Here is a 22,034-nt window from a genome sequence, read left to right as displayed (position 1 = left end):
CCAAGCCCCATCCAACCCAGCCTTGAACCACATGTGTACATGCAGTTGACCGCATGTATACACATAAGCATGCAGATGTCTACTTGTACCAAGTTTCCTCCTGGTTTTCTTACATATATTTTCACTGCAATACCTCAAGCCTTAGAGCACTGGGAAAATGTATGACTTATGATTGTTTAGTTAATTTCTTGTTAGTTAAATTCTATTGAAAAGAAATAATAAACGTTTTAAAGATTGTGGATGTTTGTGAGACAGTGTATCTAAATAAAAGCAATGCCTTCAAACTGTATTGCTAAACAGTGTTATCAGTATTAAGCATACACTTTTTTGTTTGTTTGTTTGGTTTACAAAACAAACAGCAACAGCAAGAATACCACAAATTCAAACTATGGTCTGAAAGTTCCTTTTGAGGCAAAAAAGTGTTTGACTCATTTATTAAAAAATACTCAATTATTTATATAAAAAAAAATTCTTTGCTGGTTTACAATGACAATAACAGAGTTATGCAGATATCTTTCTTCAGTCAGATGAGAGAAAGATGCCAAAAATTACTCTTTATCCAAAGGTCCAGATTTTGTATATACCAGTTGCAGATACTGGCTAATAGTGATTGCAACTCAGCACTTTGAACTAAGTAAGTTAACAGCAACACTAGAAAGAAACAGGAAAATAATTTCTTGGGTTCAAGAAGAAAAGATAATAATGTGAAAACCTGTAAACTGACAGTCCTGAAGAAATACATCTGGGAAGCCAGAATGGATCTTTGTGATGAGTGAACAGTAAATGCTGCACCAGTGAAGGAGAAAAGCTTTGCTACAGATAGATCAGACCAGATTAGTTCTGGGTGCAAACAAGAACTTCATCCCATTACTATATTTGGTTCCCAGGAAAGCATCAAAACATTGGCTGTGACTCAAGATGGGAAATTATTATTTAGGATAGAGAAGGAAAAGACTGGTATAAAGAGACAAAGAATTTGGGAAAAAAAAAAAAAAAGGCAGATCATAATGTAGTTGTGCTAAATCACAAAATTTTGCTAGAAGCATCACCAGATGAGTTCAGGGAGCAATCTCTGGACCAGATTTGTTACATGGAGTATTTTAATTGATGAGTTGGCACAGAAAGTAGATATATACCAATTTAATCTGTGGGTGAAAAAAACATTGAAGGCATTGTCTATATGTAGCAGAATCAGTACATGGTACTGGATTAAGTGAATGGTTAGTTAGATGACCTCCACAAGTGCTGCAAGAGAAACTGGAATTTTTGACAATGCAGACGCCAGGGAGTGTCACAGAGCTGGACTGACTAGTTTGTATCACCATTGGCTTGGCAACCTCTTTTCCAACTCTCTACCACTGCCAACACCTTCAGACATACTGCCTGCATCCCTGGTTTCATGGGGTTAGGAAGAAGTAATTTGGACTAGGACACGTGCAGGCAAGGGCTATTGCGGCAATCAGGGAAAAGGAAGACCTGTTTTATAGAAGGAAACCTAAAGAGCTTTTCTTGGTTTGTCTGGCAAAGCGCAGCTGAGCAAGGATATAATTGTTCTCTATAAATATATGACAGAGTAAATGCCAGAGAAGAAAAAGAACATTTCAGCTAAATTTTAGGAACAGAACAAGGGGGACCATAAATAAGTTGAAACTGGAAATTAAATTATTTTAAGCTAGAGTCTTTCCAAAGATATTTTAGCAGGGAGGAAAGAAACCCAGCTAGTTTTAAATCAGAACTTTCTTGCTCTATTAAAAACTGCCTGGGATGAAGGGGAATGTGGACAGAAAAGGACTAGGTCATGACTTAGGAGATCACTTTTGTTCATTCTTGTACACCTAACTTCCGGCAAAGGCCTCAATTTAAGCAGTTTAATCAACTCCTATTTCAAGCAGAAATTTTTTCTTTCCTCTTATGATAGGTCCAAACTCTCCTGGCTACTGCTATTGATGATATGATCCAATATACTCAGACGGGGCTTCCCATTGCTCCACGTACAGCTACAAACACGCTCTCAGTAACTCTCAGTGATGACAGCAAAGCATCATTCTCATCATTGGATCTTCTTATGAGAGATGTCTCAAAGCAGTTGTAAATATTCTGACTTAGTATCTGACTTCTGTGATTTCTCAAGCAGACTCTATGTGTTGCAGAACCCTGTTGTCCCTGATACCAATCATTAAACATCTGCAAATGAAATGGAGACACATGTGGCTGGCTTAATGGCCCGGCTTTTGCAATGCTGAGTCATATGGAAGGTTTGGTTCTGTCTGCTGCAGTGGTTATGTGCAAAACATGAAGAAGATAGCTCTCATGTTCCAGAGGCATGGTAGGGCAATGCAACCTTTTCACAATGTATTTTAGTTGTGATGCTTTTGAGATTTAGGATGACATAAAGACAAAGGAAAATGGCAGTTCCATTTCCACTTTGGGCCACTAAGAAGAATGACTGAGGATATTAAGTTGAGAAAACAAAGACAATTTTGACACATACTTGTAAATCAAAGATGTAGCATGAAAAAGAATACAGGAGCTCCTCCAAACACACTATCCTGGTTTAACATCCTCATAAGGTGATAGTATAATGGTTTAAATAAATTTCAGAAAATGTAAAATACATAATTAACAGAATAATTTGAAACTGAAAAAATCATAATGCAGAACATGTCATAGTAAACAAAACTCTCCTGAGTTGTGTAAGAAAAATAGCTTGCAAAGTATGCAGTTTAGAGCACCCAGTACAGGAAAAAAAGTACATCATTCAGGTGTAGAAAGATGTGACTGAAGAATGTGTATCCAGGAAACATCTACATTCTTCATTACAAAATTAAGGAGCATAGAAGCATAAATTAAGAAAAAGAACGTATAGGAAACCACAGACAGCTCAGAGTTGAGTTTAGTATACACAAAGTTACAGTATACACAAAGTGAGAGAAAAATACTAAGGCCAGGTTTTAATTTGCAGAGATATGACACAAAACAGAAGACATTAAAAAAAAAAAAAATCAATGTCATTGTTAATTGAACTGTTCTGAAATTTATTTTGGCTGCCAGCAATATCTGCTGGCTTTTGGCCAGTCCTTCAGGTAAAGTAAAGTAAAGTAAATCTGTGTGGATTAAAAAAAAAAACCAAACCCAAAACATAAACAACACGTTTTCTTGACAATCTCTGAATAGGAAAACTTGGTTAACAAGGAAATTGATTTGGATTATTCCAGACAAGGGTATATCCCTGCTTAGACAATAGTAAGAATACCAGCAACACTGGTAGGCTGAAAATGAATGGAGTTTCAAAGATACATAAGTAGGATATCCAGTTTGAATAAATGGCAAACAGATTGGATTCACATACTTTTTGCAAGTGCCTCTCAACCAAGTTAGAGGGATCAGCATTTCTACAGTCTCCCAGAATAAATGCAAGGCTTTTGTTTGTGCTTTAATGTCCTTGGGATTATGCAGGCTGTTCAACTTCACAGACTAATTCCCAGTTCTCAAGTAGCACTTGTCAAGGCATTGAACACCCTCCAACCAATGTTAACCAATCCACATCCTCACATCTGAAGTGAAGCTGTGCTTAGGAACACTCATATGCTCAGAAGGGGGTCTCTCACAAAGATGTAGTAAATATGAGCCAGAGAAAGTCTGCACTATTCCTGCCCCTTTGTTGAATATATATCCTTTTCCTAAGCAGTTACTGCAGGTGATCATTAGACACTGGTTAGGGTTGACTTTTGCCTTGACACAGTATAGCCCTTCTCATGCTCTTTTTTTCTGTTACTGAAGCTTCACTAATACTTTCAAGTACCCGTCTCAGAGACTAGAGCAACAAACTGTGAGAACAACAGGAAAATTTCCACAGTAAGCTCCCCTCACTGCAAAGAGGGGTTTTAAAGTGGTGGCCTGGGGTGAAGAACTGAAAAGCAACAGAAACAATGCATTACTCCTCTCCAAAATGGTCTGAGTGGAGATGCCCTGCCCCAAAGCGCTGCTAGTGGAAAAGGAATTGGTTTTCCCTTTGGTGTGCTAATGCCTGGGGTTGTTGAACCCATCGCTCCACAGGGAAGAGAAGAAAACAGAAGGAACTACTAAAGATTGCCCTGGAAAGTTGTTATTTCTGCTCATTTCTACTCAGAAGCCCCTCAGTCTGTACTACAGAATTCTGTGTAATACAGAATAATTGTAATTTTTCTCCATACTGCATGTAATATCACCTGCTTTAAGTATTTGTCAGTCCATGAGAGATCTGTACCAAACGTCAACAAGGTTTACCACTTCCTTATTACGTTTATAAATTAGGGCTGTGATTTTCCACTAGGACCATAAACTATCAAACAAGCTAACTGAGATACTGGCTTCTACTTAAGCCAGCTTTCATCTCAGTGACTTGTAGAAATTTCCCGAGCTACATAAACTGCAGAGCATGCAGGGCATGGGATGCTGTTCTAGGATCTCTCACTTATCCAGTCATTTCAATCTCGTAGGGTCAGCTCAGTTTAATTTCTTTCTCAGAGGCCAAATGCACAGATTCACTTACATACAAATGTCAGGACTCACAGGCTAAGTGCCATTCTCCAGGCTGTTTTGCCAGGGCACGCTTTTTAAAGAGTCAGACAGCAGGGGTTATAAAAAAAGCCCCAAACACCCAAACCTATCCCTGTGAAGGCTTCAATGAATCAGCCCTAGCAGAGCTCCACCTTACAGCCTGAGGGCTGCCAAAAAAGAGACTGGGAGCTGTGCTAATCCCTAATCAAGTTTAATCTACACTGGAGAAGGTTTGTTGATATAGCTGGATAGGTAGAGCGATGCTGACAGTCCTAATACAGGCATAACTGTAAGAGGAAAAAAGCCTCCAAGAGCATGGCTGGTAGCAGTTGGTGACCAAAGCGGACTCTTATAGAATGCACAGGTTTCTTATATTTGTGCAGCTGCATCAGTGCTGCAGTCCACATGACACTGTGGACAAGTGACTTCTGGAGCAACTGCAGACCCTGAATCCTGCTCTCCTGTGCCTATGACTGCCTTGCAGAAAGCCTATGGTCTGCATGCTGGAGCCAGCCCAACAACTTGCCTCTATTTTGGCCATGGTGGGGTATCTGCTGCTGCAATAGCTACCACTGTTCTGAACTTAAGGGCAGACGCTCTGCCTGAGCCACAACAGGAAAAAAGGTGAAACCCATCTTAGGCCACCCATTGTACATATACAGTGCTACATATATATGTGCCCATATTTATACATGTGTAGCATTGCATATGTACATGCACAAGTATATATACATATTTATGGATGACTATTCAAAATTTGGCTGTCAAACATACTCTGATAAAACAAGATATGCTTTTGGCTGACATGATTGCACCAGTTAAAGCTTGTAAGATAAACCAGCATGCAGGAATTTTGTCATCCTTTTTCTAGAGATGTCTACTTGAGAGAAGGAAATTACCAAACGTAAAATCTTCAATAAAATAATTTGTCTCTCTGTTTTAGTCCCAAGGCATCAAAAGACATTATTATCTGCTCTGAAAAAAGAATGACTACTTACGCAGTTGTTATAGATCCCAGGTAGATAGTCAATACTTATTCACAAACTATTAACTTGCTGTTCTCTGGGACTGGAAACTCAGGATGGACTTGAGGAGGTTCCAGATGCAACCTCCATGCCCACCCCTCCTTCATTCACACCACAGTGTAATGGTTAATCTGTTTCTAAAATGGGTTATTCATACACAACAGTTATTTTACATTCTCACATTTGTCATATTAGGGGCCATAGCTGGTATTATAGCATAAAATAGTAAAGAAAATGTCACTGAAATTAACAAAAGGTTAAAAGAACATGGTTTAATTGGCTGATGCATGATAACAATCTTATGAAATAACCTTGGGGTTTGGTCAGTTTGAGAATGGATACTATCTAAAACCTGTTTTCATGATCCTCAAAATTAAATAATCTGAAAAGCATAAATATAATAAATGAGTTTTTTAAATAATCTAGTCTCACCGGAAATGCGGTAGACAGCAGAAATCTATTTCTAAAAAATCAGGTCATTGTTCTAATTAGATCTGACATAGACATAAAAGCATGTGTATAAAGCCTCCATTTAATGAAGAACAATTTTGCACCTCCAATGTGCCACTAAAAGATTACACTACATAGAATTAATGCCTTTCAACTGTGCTATTTTCACCCGAAATTTACATGACACATCTTTTGAGGTATTGTCACGGATCTGTTTTATATAAATGTAGAGCAAGGGTGATTTTCCTTGCACTTCTAGGCTAACTTGCAGCATTTAGCTTTGATCTTTGTTGATGTCAAGATGGAACAGTTCCTGCCATTAGATACCAGAGGCATTTTACTCGCAGGGAGTCAGAGTGTCTCAGATCTGCTGCAGAGAAAAACAATTAATGAAATGTGACACTTTCTCTTCTTTGGTAAGAGAAGAGCAATTGCAGGCACAATGTTTTCCTTCTTTTCTCCAAGAATGTTGGTGAGGAGCTGGAGGAGAGGAAAGGAACGCTTTTTGGCTGAGCATCTGACTGGGACTGCAATTTGAGGTGTGCTTTACATGGGTCACCCAAGGGAATACAGCTCTTCCTCAACTGTTAATGCAGCTCTGAATGCGCAAATGCTCTACTAAGCAAAACAGATTGTAGTCTAGACTTTGCAGTAAGGGCAAAAGTGCAACTGCAAGAACGACTGCAGGTTCCCTGCTGAAACCATGGGGAGAACAGGAGTGGAAACTTAGACAAGTCTAACAATCGTACCCACAAATTGCCATCAACAGATCATCCTGCACAAAACAGAGGCTGGTTGCAACAGATTGCATCTCTTGGAAGCAGAGGGAGAGTGGAAGGATAAAACCAAAATCAGAGGTTGAACTGAGAATATGCTGTGGCTGTGCACACAGTTACTGTGTGAGTTAGTGGGTGACCTGTATTTTACAACTAGGACATCAAAGGCTGTAAAGCCAGATGCTATTTAAGAGCCAAGAAAATACCTTCATTTTGCTATAAAAGGACCGGCACACATATTTTATGAAGGATTTCAAATTGATTATAAGAAAAGGAAAAAAAAAGCCTTCAACACTAAACTTCTGCTCCAAACACCTCTATTTAAATGTCTCAAATTAGATTTTGTTGGAAAAAAAGATACTGGCACACTCATAACCCGACATACTTTCCATTATAAACTCATTTCTAGTGTAAACTCTGAATGTATAAGCTATAAATAGCACCTTGACTACAACATAGACTTTCATTATGTGCTCTGAATTCAGAAACAATATTTAGACTTTAGCTGATTTGTTTCTTTATAATTCTTCATCACTTTCATCATTTATTTATTATTTACTTACCTCTTAACAAAATTTTGTAAGAAACATTTTCCATATATTACTCAGACAAGAAATAAAAGGTGTTTGCAGCGAAAGGCCTCACACTTGCTGCTCAGTGAGCAATATAGTGCAGTTCCTTGCTCTGCTATGGCATAGCAAGCAGAAAGAACTTGCCCATGGCAGGGGGTTGGAACTAGACGAGATTTTATCTCTCTTCCAACCCAAACCACCTGCGATTGTATGAACTGAATCCTTCTTTCAGCAAGTGGAGGAGTAAAGCCTTTAAAACAGTAGAAATCCAACTAACCCAAAGATTTAATACAAGACATATTGACCAGACAGATGACATTGTTGGCCAGCATATGAAATAATTTTACCTGATTTGAATATGCAGTAAGAAATACCTAAAAGCATTGCCTTTAAGTCTACAAATTTATAAATTAATCATTTCAGAAGCTATACCTACTTTAAAGTGAGAACAAAGTCAGAAAATCAAAAGGAATGTTGGCCTGTGAGTCAATGAGCCAGAAGACATTAGCATATGCAATCTTTACTGTAATTATTTTTCAGGCTGCTGTAATAACCTTTGGAAAAGTAAACAATGGAAAATTACATGACTATCTTGAACAAAACATGAGCTAGAACTGCCTTTTTTGTCTTCTTCATATGGAGCAAAAACCTTATTGCTCAAAGCATTTTGACCAGATTTGCACTGGCCTTCTGCTTGTGTAGACATTTACATCTTCATAAAGTAAATGCTCAGCATTAACATATAATGTATCTTAAACAAGCTGACTAATGGGGGGTTGCACTGAAAAAGGTACGGATTTCCAGATATCATTTCCATTACTATATGTATATTTTTTAGTTTTAATTTTGATCACTATATGTACGTAGGTAATTGACAAGTTGTATAATTTTTTTCTATTTTTGTTGTTGTTGTTTACACATCTATTCTGTGTAGTTTGTTGTATTTTTTCTAGAAGCCAGTTGAAAAGTTTCTAGGGCAGAAGATGACTTTCTTTTAAACTATTCAATTCCCAGCACTCTCCGGCTACCTCACTTCTTTACCTATTGACTCTCATCTTCATTTTCTTACTTTTCCATACTCTTTAGCATGCAGGCAGCTCTTCTCCATTTGGAATAATGACTATTTGAAGTACTAAAGTGGATGACAGGCCCAAGCCATATGAGTGCTGAGAACTAATCCAGCTTCTAGAGGAATTGTTGTTTTGGATGCAGTGACTATCTTGCTGTGATTCAGAATTGCATGAAAGCTCACAAATCCCTTTGGAACCATGAGTCTAGTATAAAAACAATCATGTAGTATCAACTGAGCAATGATTAATGATAAAGATGAGGAACTCAAGCAATGACCAATGATATAGATGAGGAACTCCATGAAGTTCCTCTGGGTTTCCTTTATTTTAATCCCTCCCAAAGCCCATGGAGATAGTCGGGATTTAGATTGGCTTGCATGAAGGCAGATATATACACTTTCTGGGATAGTGTCACCAGAAGAATTATACATAGCACTGAACTGAAGGTAATAATGTGCCTTGCTTGACTGAACTGGTTGCACAGCCACATGCTGTAAGTGGCACTGTACCACTAGCAGATAAATTGTTGAGGTTGCCTACATGAATACCTATATCTTCATACCGTCCTTGTGCAGAGCAGAAGTTTTATCATCCTATTTTTATAGATGGAGGAATGAAGGACTAAGAGCTCCCAACTAAGTGGAGGCCATGTGGGGATTTAAGTCTGAGCAGGGAACTGAAACTATGCTTCTCAAGCAACAGTAAAATGTCTTAACTACTCAGTAATACTTTCTTCCCTATTGCAAGTAATACATAATTAAAAGATAAAAATATCCATTTTCAAATGCCTGAATCTCAAATTGATACTGTGTTACACTCTTTCTGCTAGTACAGCAACTACAGTTCTTCCCTTCAAATGGCAAGGAGTTAAGATGGTCCTTTGTGGGCACTTCTTTATGCACTGAGAAATTCTCAGTCTCAGTGGCAGGGAGATACAAGCAATAAGGTGCTGGTCATCAGCTTTTCAATGAAGTTGCCTGACTTGTAATCATACTAGAATTCCTGCAGCAGTGACATGATAAACTATACTGTAAGGAAACAGCAAGCACTAACTTATCCCTAATGGTCTATTTTATGCCTATGGACCTTTGCCTATTCTCTACTGTGATTTTATTTCAGAAGGAGGAAAGCAAAGGTCAGCATCACAAGCAAATCCGTTGGCTTATTCCTCACTGTCCAAGCAACACACTGTATGGAATATATTTGAAGTCATTTTGAGATGAAAGATAACACTTCAAAAGGCTTTTCTAGCACTAAAGCTACCATGAAGTACCCATATCTTCCTGAGTCAATCTAGAGATGCTGATCAGTTTAGTGCTGGAGAATTGCATTAAAGGTCAAAGCCAAGAGCAATTAAGGACTGCATGATAGGAAATTGAAGAGTCAATTGGGAAACACAGTGTAAACAAGCCTGATGTTTTCTTTACTTTCTTTGCCTCCTTCTCTAGATTCAGCTAAACACAGTTTTAAGAGGACTGTTCAACATTTGACAACAGCAGTTATCATGCACAGAGGGGGCAAGCTTCCTTCTCACACCTCCCTGTTCTCGCTTGAGGAAAAGCAATATTGCAGTTTTGATATTTTTCACTCTTTCTTTCTGACTACTTTTGCCCTTTTTCCTCTTTCCTTAAATAGCGTGGGAAAATGCTGCTAAAGTGGAGGCTTGGCATCATTTTGTAATATCTTGTCCTTCTTTATTCTTGTGCTTTTGAATAGCCAAACAGCCAAGAAAGAATCCATAACTCTTTAGCAAAAATCAATGACTCTTTTTCTCTTCAGTACTGTGAGTCTAGATGATATATGATCAAATATGAATTTGACTGTAAAGACAAAGAATCAGAGATCAGCTGAGGGTAGAAAAGGCCTCTGGACATCACCCCTGTGCTTACAGCAGGGTTGGGCAGAGCAGGTTGCTCAGGCCTGTGTTGTGTTGGGTTTGAACTGTCTCCAAGAATGGAGATGCTTCCACCATCTTAGGGCAATCTGTTCCAGTGTTCAACCACCCTCACAGTCTTATATTCAAACAGAATTTTTGGCATTTCTGTGTGGGCCCCTTGCCTCCAGCTCGTGTCACTGAGCCTGACTGAGATGAGAATGCCCCTTTCAGTCCCACTGAAGCCAGTGATTAAGAGAATTGCTAGACCAAATAATGTAGTCAGGATTCTCTAATTTACTTCTGCAGCTCACCTATTCAAGCTTTCCACTGTAAGCACAAAGGCCAAAAAAACTTTTCTTAGTGGGAGTCAAGACTCTTATCTAGTATTATGACTTTGAAACTGATGACCTAATAAAACAAACCCACAAAACGTTAATGAGAATTTCAAGAGTAGATTGTTGTGCTTTCTAGGCCATCTGCCATATTTAAGCTTCCATGACATAGAAACATGAACCAAATTCTCCTTGATGTAAGCCCACATGTTCTTCCTTTGTGCTATATTGTCCTTACTGAAGTTTAGGATGAACTTACATGTCTGTAGAGAAGCAGAATTGCCTTTTAAATTTTTTTCAGTTCTGCAGGATTTCTTAAAATGAGAATATGCATCCTAAAAACAGGGGAATTAAAAGCTATAACTGTATACCAGCAGAGTGTTTATTTTTTCCTTTTGTTCATATTTATTTGCACATTGTACAGTAACTGAAATTCAAACCTTTAATTGCAAAATAAGAGGCATATTCTTGCTTCTGGTTTTCCTCTGGACTACGAAGACTACCTATAAGCTTCCTTGAAGTAGACACAATGGGACTCTGACTCTGCTGCCAAAAGAGGTGGCATTTCTGTGGACTTAGAAGACAGGAACACACAATTTACTGAACCAAGATTCTGGATTTCTAATGACTTTGGGTCACAGTTTAGGGTATATTCAAGCCTGATGTAAGAAATACATTAATTGGCAATTTGGTGTCAAAGGAACTCAAAGATGGTGTTTTTCCACATTGGAGACCTCCATTTCCCTCTTTATATATATATCTGTTAGGGTCAGCTCTTGCCCTTCACTATGTATTCTCCATTATTACAGTACATCTGTAAGATTTTATTTAACTTTTATGTGAAAAACTCAATATAAAGTGGACAGTTAGTACTAACATATATATAAAAAAATATATATAGAAGCATAAAGCCTGTAAATCATAGTTCTATGGCAGTTTCTGGAGTAATAAATTAAAAAAAACCAAACATCAATGAATATCACTGCCTGCAGAAGGGTTGTTTTCCAGGATGACTATTTTGCACACTGCAAGTCACAGAAATATAGATTTGCTGAAACTCACAATCAGCTAGAAATAAAAAGTCATGTTTCCCTGATATAATGTCAGTAGAAGGCTCAAGTCCAAACAAACAAATTGCAATAATTCAGTAACGGTGCAGTCCTGAACCAACATTCCTCAGACAATATAATAGAATCTGCATCAATCATCAAATGTACCAAATATAAGTCACCCTCACAATATGACTTAACATGATCAATGTCTCCTGGTCTGGACATAAATGTTTGTGATCCCTTGACACTTACAGAGTGGTACATAAATGTGGTAGCTTTAATTTTCTGATAGATGACCATTATTCCTTGGCAATGTTCTATTCAAGTGACATTATCTCATAATTCTTGCATATTTTTGCTGCTTGATACTCCTTCAAAAACAGTGAACCTAAAGTTTCTATCAACTTGGTACTTAAAATGTATCACTCAGTGCAGTGATATGCATAGGTGAGGATACTTCTTTTGTGACAGATTTGTGGTACATGATTAAAAATAAATAATCCTCAAGCTCCATTTACCCAAATGAGAGTTGAAGCCAGACTGGACTCAACTGTATCTGCAAAGATCACATATTTGAATTACTGCGTTCGAGAACCGAGCAACCTTCAATGAACCACAAACTGTGAAAATTCATTAACCTCCTTAGACGTTGTTAAACACTCTTCTGCTTGTTTAGATGCCAAAGCAAGTAATAATTTTCAAGAGTATTTCTCCCATACAAACCTACCAAATTCAATACAATTGTAGAAAAGTTGTCCAACAGAAAACCAAAAGGAGTCACCACCTTCCTACTTCTATTTTGTCTAGCATGGTGTTAAGAACTTAAACAATGGGATTTCACATGCTTTCCAGGCAACCTATGCCTGAGTTTTCTCATCTTCTAGAAATCTCTTTCTCCAGTCTTTCAATACTTCTCTCTGCTATAGACATAGGGAGTGAATGATTTACTTTATCTTTGTAGCACCTTTTTGTAGTTTAAAGACTATTATTATGGCTTCATGAATACACTTCAGTGTATCCAATATTAGGCTAGGCTAGGCTAGGCTAGGTTAGGTTTTTCAGATGGCTCTTCCAACTCATGCTTCCTAAACTATCATTATTATTATTTTCCTTATGACTTTCTTTATCTGGTCTGCACAGCTCTCAAAATGAAGTACCTGGCCCCAGAACGAGCCCAAATAAGACCTTCAACCCATTCATCTTTGTAGATTGTTTTCTTGCTGCCTCAGTTTACCACATTCTATCTGTTGAAAGACTTTTTTTCCAGTTTTTTCTCCAGTTAGGCAAGAACGTTTTAACTTTGAAGCATAAATTTCAAAATAATTTGATCTCTCCCTATTTTGTTTTTCCTAAAAACTTAAGCATAATTTCTATTCCATTATGCAAGTTACTAATGAAAATATTGAGAAGTACCAAAGCTGACTAACCCTGGCAAAATCCTATTTGATATGTGCTTCTATTTTCACAGTGAGCTATCAATTTCCTAATCAGTTTTGAAAACATGTCACACTAGTTTTATCAAGACAAAATCTTCCTAGCTTGCTTATGAAGATGTTATACATGTCACTATCATTCTCCCATCTTCCTGGAGAATGCCTTATGGATTTGAAAGTTTTTCTTATTGTCTGATTTGATCAGAATAGAACACACATTAAAATGCAGATGCAATCAGATATGAAGGTTGCTTTGGAAAAATGTAATAGTTGCATCCTTCTTTTAGCCTGCTCACGGGGGAAAACAGAATGAAATGCCTGGAAACTGGATGAAACAACCCATTCATTGGCTAAAGGGCCAGATATTGGTTTTAAAGAGAACCATTCAGACACATCAACAAATGTTTTATTATTCTTTTGATCTGCTCTGAGAGATTCTTGGTTAGAAATCACATTTTTTCTTGCTGGATTTCTCGGGACATATTGCTATTTATTTAATTGCACAGCACCTTTGGCCTCTGTACAGACATTCTACTTCTACCTGCTCTTTTCTGCTTTTTATATTTTACGTTCTCAGAATGAGACCGACATGTCACACATCTGGAGTGCAACTGTTTTTTCTCTGGCTCAAAGGAGCTGTGTTGAAAGATATATAACCTCTGCAGCAGCCAAGTGCTTCTATCTGTCTCTTACTATGTGCTCCCTTACGTGTGGGGTGTAAGGAACCACGTCACTTCAAACCAGCACAGAGAGAAGTCACAACAGTGTGTCATATTAGGCACCAGCCCCTGCATAAATGACTCTGGACATGATGCTTCTTACCCTGGCACTCAGGGCAAGATAAGGTAAGGGTCGATACCCTACCTGGTTGATGGTTAGCAAAAGCTTGATTTCCGTGTCTTCACTCATTTGCAATAACATTTGAGAGAACAGATCTGCAGTATAATGCAGCCAGATTATAGTCTGGTTTACCAAGCCTTTTAATCGATATTTAAGAGTAAAAAGATAGTTGTTATTTTTATCAATAACAACTGCTGAATTACCATTCTCTCCATTCACCGTTATAGCTGGGCAAACCCCACAAAATGTTTGAGAGATCAACATCTTTACTGTCTCTCATTGGTTCTTGGCTCACAGAGATGACCATTAAGTTCCCAAAGTACATCAAGACAGCATGACTGATATATGTGCCCAGATAGACCACCACATGCACAACCAGACAAATACACAGTCACTGCATTAATAGTTGCAAAAGACTTTTCAGATAGAGTCCAAACATAGTACATCAGTGAAAATATGTTCTAATCAAACTAATCAAAGAATACAGCAACATCTGAACAACAAAACAAAACAAACAAAAATCTGCCTGCCTACTTGACTTGCTGATAAAAGTTGAATCACACTTTGTACACGGATTTTAAATCTCTATAATCAAACCTGTTAAAGAAAAAAGTTACAAACTCTCAGCAAAACTTGAAGTTTTGCTTCAGACATTTGGAAATATGGAAACACAGTTTATCTGAAAATAGCAATGTGCCTACTAATCTTTCAGGTTTTGCATGAAATTAAAACCGAAGAGCTTCACTACTGCATGGACAGCTTTTCAGGTGTTAGAAAATGAGCAATCACCTTAGGCAATAAGCAGCACATACCAGAAGGTGGCAGCACCGTGAAGGTCTGCTGTGACTGCAACACAGATCTATCACTGCAATTTCAGTAAAAGAACCACCGCACCTACTGCTACCTTATGATGCTCTCACAGTGATTACACAACAGAAAGATCTGCAATGTGCTTTTCCAATTTCTAGGCAGTATTTTTGAATGTAACTCAGGGCTGGGTTCTTCTTTTGCTTGAAAATATGTTTATGGGAAAAAAATATCCCAATAACCACTGCATAGGTAATTTGGGATGTAGCATCTATTTTTCTCAAATATTAATAAAAAGATGAGTAGTTACTCAGTTCCTATTGGAGAGGCTGGGAAGTTATTTTAGCAATAAAAGATTTTTTCCTACATTAAACATGTACTACTTCTACACAGAGATTCCATAGGTTCCGGTCTTGGCTCCTCTACACTTTGTAAATGTGCACAGTTTTACTTAAGGCTTTATTGACACCACCAGGGTACTTATGACCTTTATGTACTGCTTTTTGTTCAGCCATGTGTGGTATTCTGAATGCCATTCTGCAAATAGACTAATAGTTTTATTCACTGAGCCCTGCTGAGTTTCTATCGATTTCACTGGATTACTAACGGAAGGAAAGTTGCTTATATATTGTTTTGCTGCATCAGAATCTCACAGCACAGTGGTATTGTACCCTGCCTTTTGAGTATATGATCTTCCAAGATGCAAGTGCCAAGCAGTGAGAGCTGCTAGCTAGCTGAACAATGAATCACCAGTTTTAAAACAATGGAGGGTAATAGTCTGTATATGCTAAAAACTACAAATCAACAGTAGCGTGCCATTTTACACAACTGATTTTTAATCTCCAAAAAAGTTTCAAAAAAATAAATTACATGTTCTAACAGGGCATCTAAGCATACATAGATATATACATATACATATGCATAGATGCACACAGATTGCCTCTCCTTTGTGTGTATAGTCATTATTGTAGGAAAGGAGTCTGAATGTAAGGAAATGTCAATCACAACAGATGCCAGTATATCTCATGGCATAAGGTACTAATACTTATTGATACACTTTAGATGATGAGTTACCAGGTACCATGACACAAACAGTGAAAAATAAAATTACATTAAAAAAAAAAAAAAAAGGAAAGAAAAAAAAGGAAAAATACATTCACTTGCAAAAGAAAAGAGCAAAAGTGATGAACCCCAAATTTGAGCTACCACTAAGCAACTTTTCCTTCTTTTTCCCCTGGAGTAGTTCGAAACATTTGTTTTCTACTACTTACATTTCTGCAAAACACATTTCTAATCTAACCTGTCTCCATTGCCCATATGTTCCTTGTAGGCTGCAAGCATTTAAAGTAATTAGGAGATATTATTAATGGAAAGCTGTCTCAAGATAACGGTTTTCTGCTATTAGACAAATGCCAAGATGACATTTTTTTTAAGCAAGAGGCATATATCCAGGCACATTCTTCTGGTCTCATGATTTTATTTCTCTTATACCAGACAATTAATGCTATGGATTCTGCTGTAATATCTGATATGCCATGCTCTGGGAAATGGTGGTGACTCTGTGTCAGCGACACTAGTAGAAAGCTTTGTCCCAAGAGAGACTCTGAAGCCTTGCAGACACTCTCATTAATACAGTTTGGGTCTGATTCATTAGCAGATCTTGTGATTCACAGTACTAGACCAGGCAGAGCGAAAAACAAAGGTATCGACCTATGAAGTACAGCATCAAATCAATTAGCCCATTTGCAGCTGAGGTGTTTTACCTTCCTAGACTCATTTGTAAACTTTGGCTGATCAACGGAAAGGCAGATTTCCTTCTCACTTTAGCCATTAGCTCATGCATCATGTTAACAACTTCCTATGGTAATATTTCTTATAATTCTTAAGAAAAGATTTCAAAACAGTCAGTGCAGATTATTGGTCTGTGACTTCTTAATGCATGTTTTAAATGTTTGTTTTCAGAGCCATTGATCATGTTCAGGATTTCTATTCTGACATACTAGTTAAAAGGAAACAAACAAACAAACAAAAAAAAGGGTTTTCAAAGCTAGGTGAATGAGAAGGATATTGAAATTGTTCTGCTAAGTGTGATGTTGCCATTTGATTTACTGTTCAGATAGTGATGAAAATCAGGAGGAAGTGAAGCACAGGGAGCTTGACTTTGCCAAGTATTTTAATATTTCTTTGCTCCAGTAGCCATTGTGGCACTTGAAAAACGTAGGATCAGAACCATAGATTCATTACGTGGTTTAGGTGCCCAGGAGATGACTGCAGTGGAAGCTGTGATGATGGTGAAATTTTAAAAAAGCAGAGGAAGTGAAAGCATGTAAGATGGTCACATAGCATGAAACAGTCACAAAGTATATCCAGATTGATGTATGCCTGCTTAAGCCCCTGTCATTTCATGGGATATTTAAAGCTATGAGAATTGACTGAACCTGAACACCTACTACTGAATAAACAATCCAGTGGACCAAAAAGCAATTTTCCTTTCCCTAATAAAGAGAAGGCATAGCCTAAGCAATAAGCATGTGTGAGGTCTGAGGAAGGCGGAGATAAATGACACGCACAGAAAAGGAAGATGGAGAGGGTTTATGACCTTTTATTAGCCATCAGAAGTAATTTGACATTTTCTTTGTCTATGCCTATCATTGACAAAATATTCAGGGAGAAAACAAAAGTGGGTTTAACAAAAGTACATCCTATGTGATAAAGGAGTTTTGGAAGGAGCTTCAAAAGCCTTACTGCTGAATATAGCTTCTCCTGCCACAATATTTGTACAGAAATCTCTTCACTTTTAGAGTAACAGCTCAATATGTCAAACTAAGTATTTGTGGCGATTTGTTGTTGAATGATTTAAAAAGTCTCTGGAAATAGATATTAATGGCAAATTACATTAAATATAAGATGAACTGATTTTTATTGAACCTAATAGGCACTTAAAAAGCAGAAAGGACCTCCCTTCATAATCTGTGGTGGGGTGGGAAGCTAGATGATAGTTTTTAATAGTAAAACCGAATAAAATTAATCACCTACAATAAAGTTGCACCTGAATTAGTTGCAGATGTTCTGAATAAAAGAAAAACCTTCTGAAATACTCTTTTCAATATCCACTAGGTGGCATACAGCGACCGCGTTTAGGTCACCTAATCTCCACAAAACCTCCCATTCATACAGCAGATAAAGAACTGCATTATTAATTTATACCACTGCATCCACTCTACACCTAATATTTGTTTAGCCAGCTGTTTCCTCTAATCCTCCTTAAACACCGTTGACTGAAATTCTAAGTATATTCAGACTTTTTTTTTTTTTACCCCAAAGAACATTTTGTTACAAGCTGCAAGTTACAAGCTACCTTTTCAAGTGCAGTACTGTACACTACAGTTACTAACAGCAGAGACAGAATGTCCAATACTTCCTCACAAGCAATAGAAGCAGCTTGTCGCATGAAAATATTTTTTTTCCCAAAAAAATTTTTCACTTCCATAGGGTTTTCAGTAATGAAATGAACTGTCAGTTTTACAATGAAACAGAAATGCAAAGTATTGCAACTTCCAAGGACAGTTTAACTACCACTTCAATGAAAAGGCAAATGAAAAGCAGAAAATACTTATTTCAGTTCTCGCACTTTAATCCTTGCAGCGAATTGGAAAACCCTGAATGTGTTTTAAAAAAAGCAATTGCAGAGTCACTATTCACTTGAAGATATCAAAACACTTTTTAAAGGTTGGTCAATATTATTTCCAGATTTTTCCTGAGGGGCAAGGAGGTTAAGTGACTTGATTAAGTAAGTATTGATAACAGTCCTTTTGGCTCCAGACTGTGGCCAACAGAGGACAAAAATATTTCTTTTAGTCACATATCAGCATAAAATCAAACAAGCTGGGGACCTGCAGTAGAAAATGATCTTCTCACCATTTTACAAACTGTAAAACCAACAGTGCACTGCAGCATGCCACAGAAACCCTCCAACCTTTTGTGAAACCTCCCCCTGCAAGCCCTAAGCCTTTGTACTACTTCAGGGTAGTTTTGGTATCTGCTAGTTGTTTTAACCATGCCAACAAAATGAGAGGAAACTGCATCCACTAGGTTTAGAATGAAAGGTTGCTATGCTGTTAATTACACTGTCAATCATGTCTCTGAAGAAGACGTTGCTGTGGATAATACTTTTCTTCATAATGATACAGGGGTTTTTTTCTCCTTCTTATTAGACTCTGCTTATACATTCAGGAATCTTGTTAGGAAGACAGGCCTTTTGGCACAATTTCTGTGTAGACCAGCAGTGTCTTGATTCTTACATTGACTTCTTTTTTTTTAATATAACTTGAAAAAGCTGCTTTCTACAAATTTTTCCTATTTTGCTTTAACTGTCACGTTGAAAACTCACAAATTAATCTTTTTTCTTTCTTTCTTTCTGTTCCTTCCTACATTCTTCCTTCTTTCCTTTCCCCTTGTCACTAAACATAATACAGGTAAGTGCATACAGGTCAGAGCCTCAGATAATGCATCCAGAGCAACTCCACAAGAGTTGAAGATCTGCCTCCATTTGGTATGAAAAGCCAAGGAAGCACGAGCTGTTTCTTTCTAGCACAAGGATCTAGCATTCTGCATGACATGCCTTGGCATGAGACTGCTGACTCCTGGTTCCTTCTACATGGGAACTGAAAATAATTTTCCTGTTTATGATACATTTCTTCATGTGCTGAAAATACTCTGTCTCTAGAAACAGTGTTTATTGGGAGGGTATGTACCCATAACTACACAGCCTCACTGCATTCACATTTTCAACTACTACATCATACATATTCCTAACAATGTTTTCCTAAAAAGCAATAGGAATCTTTCCAGATTGCTTCTTTCCACATTTAGGCACTAGAACAGTCCTGCTAGCTATATATACAAACTCATTGCTGTTAACAATCTACATGATTCTCTTGCGCACATTGCCAAGTCCCCAGCGTCTCCTGAAGGTGTTATATCAGTTACATGACATCACACAGCAGCCTACATGACAATATTTTTCTTCCTTGAAAGATCCTACAAGTAATGAATCCCCTTTCTAATGATACACAAACAGCAATAAACCTCCTTAATGCAAACATGCAAATACTTTCCAACCCTTTACATCTAAACCTATCACGCAAGTAGTTTTGCCACAAAAAACATTTTGAATGACACCTGTATATGCATTTGACCCCCAATCTCACAAATAAACAGCCAGTAAAATGATACAGTTATGATAGCCATGGACCAGCTAATGTGCGGCTGTACATCCAAAATGCTGTGGCATCCTAAATCTTCTTGGTGAGTGGAGATGACACAGAAACCAATGCCAAATGCTACACAGGCTTTCCCTGACAATGAACAGCCAAATATGACATCAGTATGTAATTTATCACACCTTATTAAAATCTTACTTCTAACTGGATGGTCAGTACTTTATGAAAACCTACTTTCAGCTCTTGAAATTCCTGCTTTGTCTAATGTCCTCCTTTTCCTATGTCTTAAAAACTTCTAAAAGCATCTGACTGGATGGAGAAATCCCTCAGAAAAGACAAATCTCTACAAAATGTATAATCCCATAGGAGAAAGCCACAGAGTAGCAGTACACAACCTTCGTCTTTCAGACGGAATCTGGAGTTGCAATATGATCTCTCCTTTGGTAACACAGAGCAATTAAAGTCAAACACATTGAAGTTAGCCAGTTTCAATCTGTCTTTCGCCCTTGCCCCCCGCCTCAGCTGCCAAATTAGATCGCTTGAAAATTCCTCCAGTGCAGCCCTGGAGCTGATGCACAGGCATTGGTTACTGGATCCCCATCCAACTTCAAGAAATAACGGAGAAAAAACCTTTCTCAAAAGTTTGGTTATAATTTGTTTTTTACCTTGCACAGAGCTCCTGAGTTGAGATGCTCTCAGAACTCTCCAGCAGTTTGAAACAGAGGACAGCGAAGTGCAGAGGAAGTTTTTGGTGCTCACCTTAAGTCAGTGTGTGTGTGTGCCTATGCCCCGAAAGACTCTTTGTGGCTCTGGGTGGCACAGGACCTGATCCAGGGAAGAGAGAGCCACTTTCTCAATGCGAGGAAAAGAAAAGCAACACGTCATGAGTTAAGTACGCCTCCAAGATGTCTTAATTACAGCTCAACATGCTTTCCATTCAGACCCCAGGAATGAGAGGAAAAAATAAACCCACACACGCGGTTTCTCTCTCACACACACCCACCCCGTCCCAGCACACTGCCCTGTCCCTCCAAGTCCCTGTCCTCGCCCCTTAGGTCCAGCCCTCCCAGATCCACACCTAAAAAAGCCTCTTCCAATGCACAGAAGTCCCGAGCTAAAAACTACCCGGGGCTAAAAAAAAAAAAAAAAAATTAATAAAAAAGCAGAGGGAGAAGGAAAAAAAAAAAAAAAAAAGAAGTGGTAGTGTTCCTCATGAAGAGATCATTGAATTTAGGAATTTAGGATGTGTGACACCCTGAGAAACACGATCCTTATTGCCTCTGCTCCCCTCCCAGCCCCCCCAGGTGCTTATTTACCCCGCACCCTACCATTTACTCTGAGGGTGGGAACATGGTTACAGACGGGGAGAAAGTGATGCATGAAAGGCGGCGGGGGGAGGATGTAGTGGGGTGGAAACAGCTGGAGCTACCAGGATCCCGTTGTGTTTTTGTTTTACCCCCAACTTCCAATCGAATTATTAATCCAGGAAACAAGCCCAGCTTCTCCTATTACACCTCAGATACGGAACATGCCTTGCTCGCAGCACTGGCACCACGGAGCCCTGAAGACAGCCAACAGTTGGCCCCAAGTCTTTATGCAATTTCTGAACACCACCTCGGGTTAAAGTGCTCCTCCAGCACCAAAACCCTCTGGATTATGGTGCTTTTCACATCAGGAGACACATGACCTCAAAGGAGTCTGCTAAAATCCATGCAATATGTGGCTTTAACCCCCTAAATCCCATGGCATGAAACGCACACACATCAAACCTCACCTTTTACAACTGCAGACAAAAGGTGCTGCCATTATCTTATTTCTAAATGTGTCTGCTATTTAACATAAACAAACAAAACCAAAACCCCAAATCAAACAACAGAAGAAAGACAAAGGAAAAATAAAAAGGCCAAGCCTTGATGATGGACTGACTACTGGCTGACAAATTGGGGCCCAAATAGTTTTTGGGTTTTGCCTTTTTTTTTTTTTTTTTTGGTGGTGTGGTTTTTTTGGGTTTTTTTTTGTTTGTTTGTTTGTTTGTTTTGT

The 22,034-nt window shown here is 38.2% G+C and overlaps 1 protein-coding gene across 2 annotated transcripts in view; it reads right to left on the bottom strand.

Annotated features, from left to right (window-relative positions):
* The window catches only part of HAPLN1 (hyaluronan and proteoglycan link protein 1), a 60,987-nt gene extending 40,254 nt beyond the window's left edge, over positions 1 to 20,733 (bottom strand). Inside the window, exon 1 of one of the 2 annotated variants that reach the window (XM_030512932.1) lies at positions 20,660 to 20,733. The gene's annotated coding sequence lies outside the window, so the exon portion shown is untranslated. The remainder of the gene's footprint in view (positions 1 to 20,659) is intronic. The other variant, XM_030512933.1, reaches the window with a different exon arrangement.
* Positions 20,734 to 22,034: the final 1,301 nt, after the last annotated feature.

The sequence above is a fragment of the Strigops habroptila genome, chromosome Z (genome assembly GCF_004027225.2).
Source record: "Strigops habroptila isolate Jane chromosome Z, bStrHab1.2.pri, whole genome shotgun sequence".
Lineage (NCBI taxonomy): Eukaryota > Metazoa > Chordata > Aves > Psittaciformes > Psittacidae > Strigops > Strigops habroptila.
Note: the sequence above shows the minus strand (reverse complement) of the source record. Positions and strands in the feature narration are given on the sequence as shown.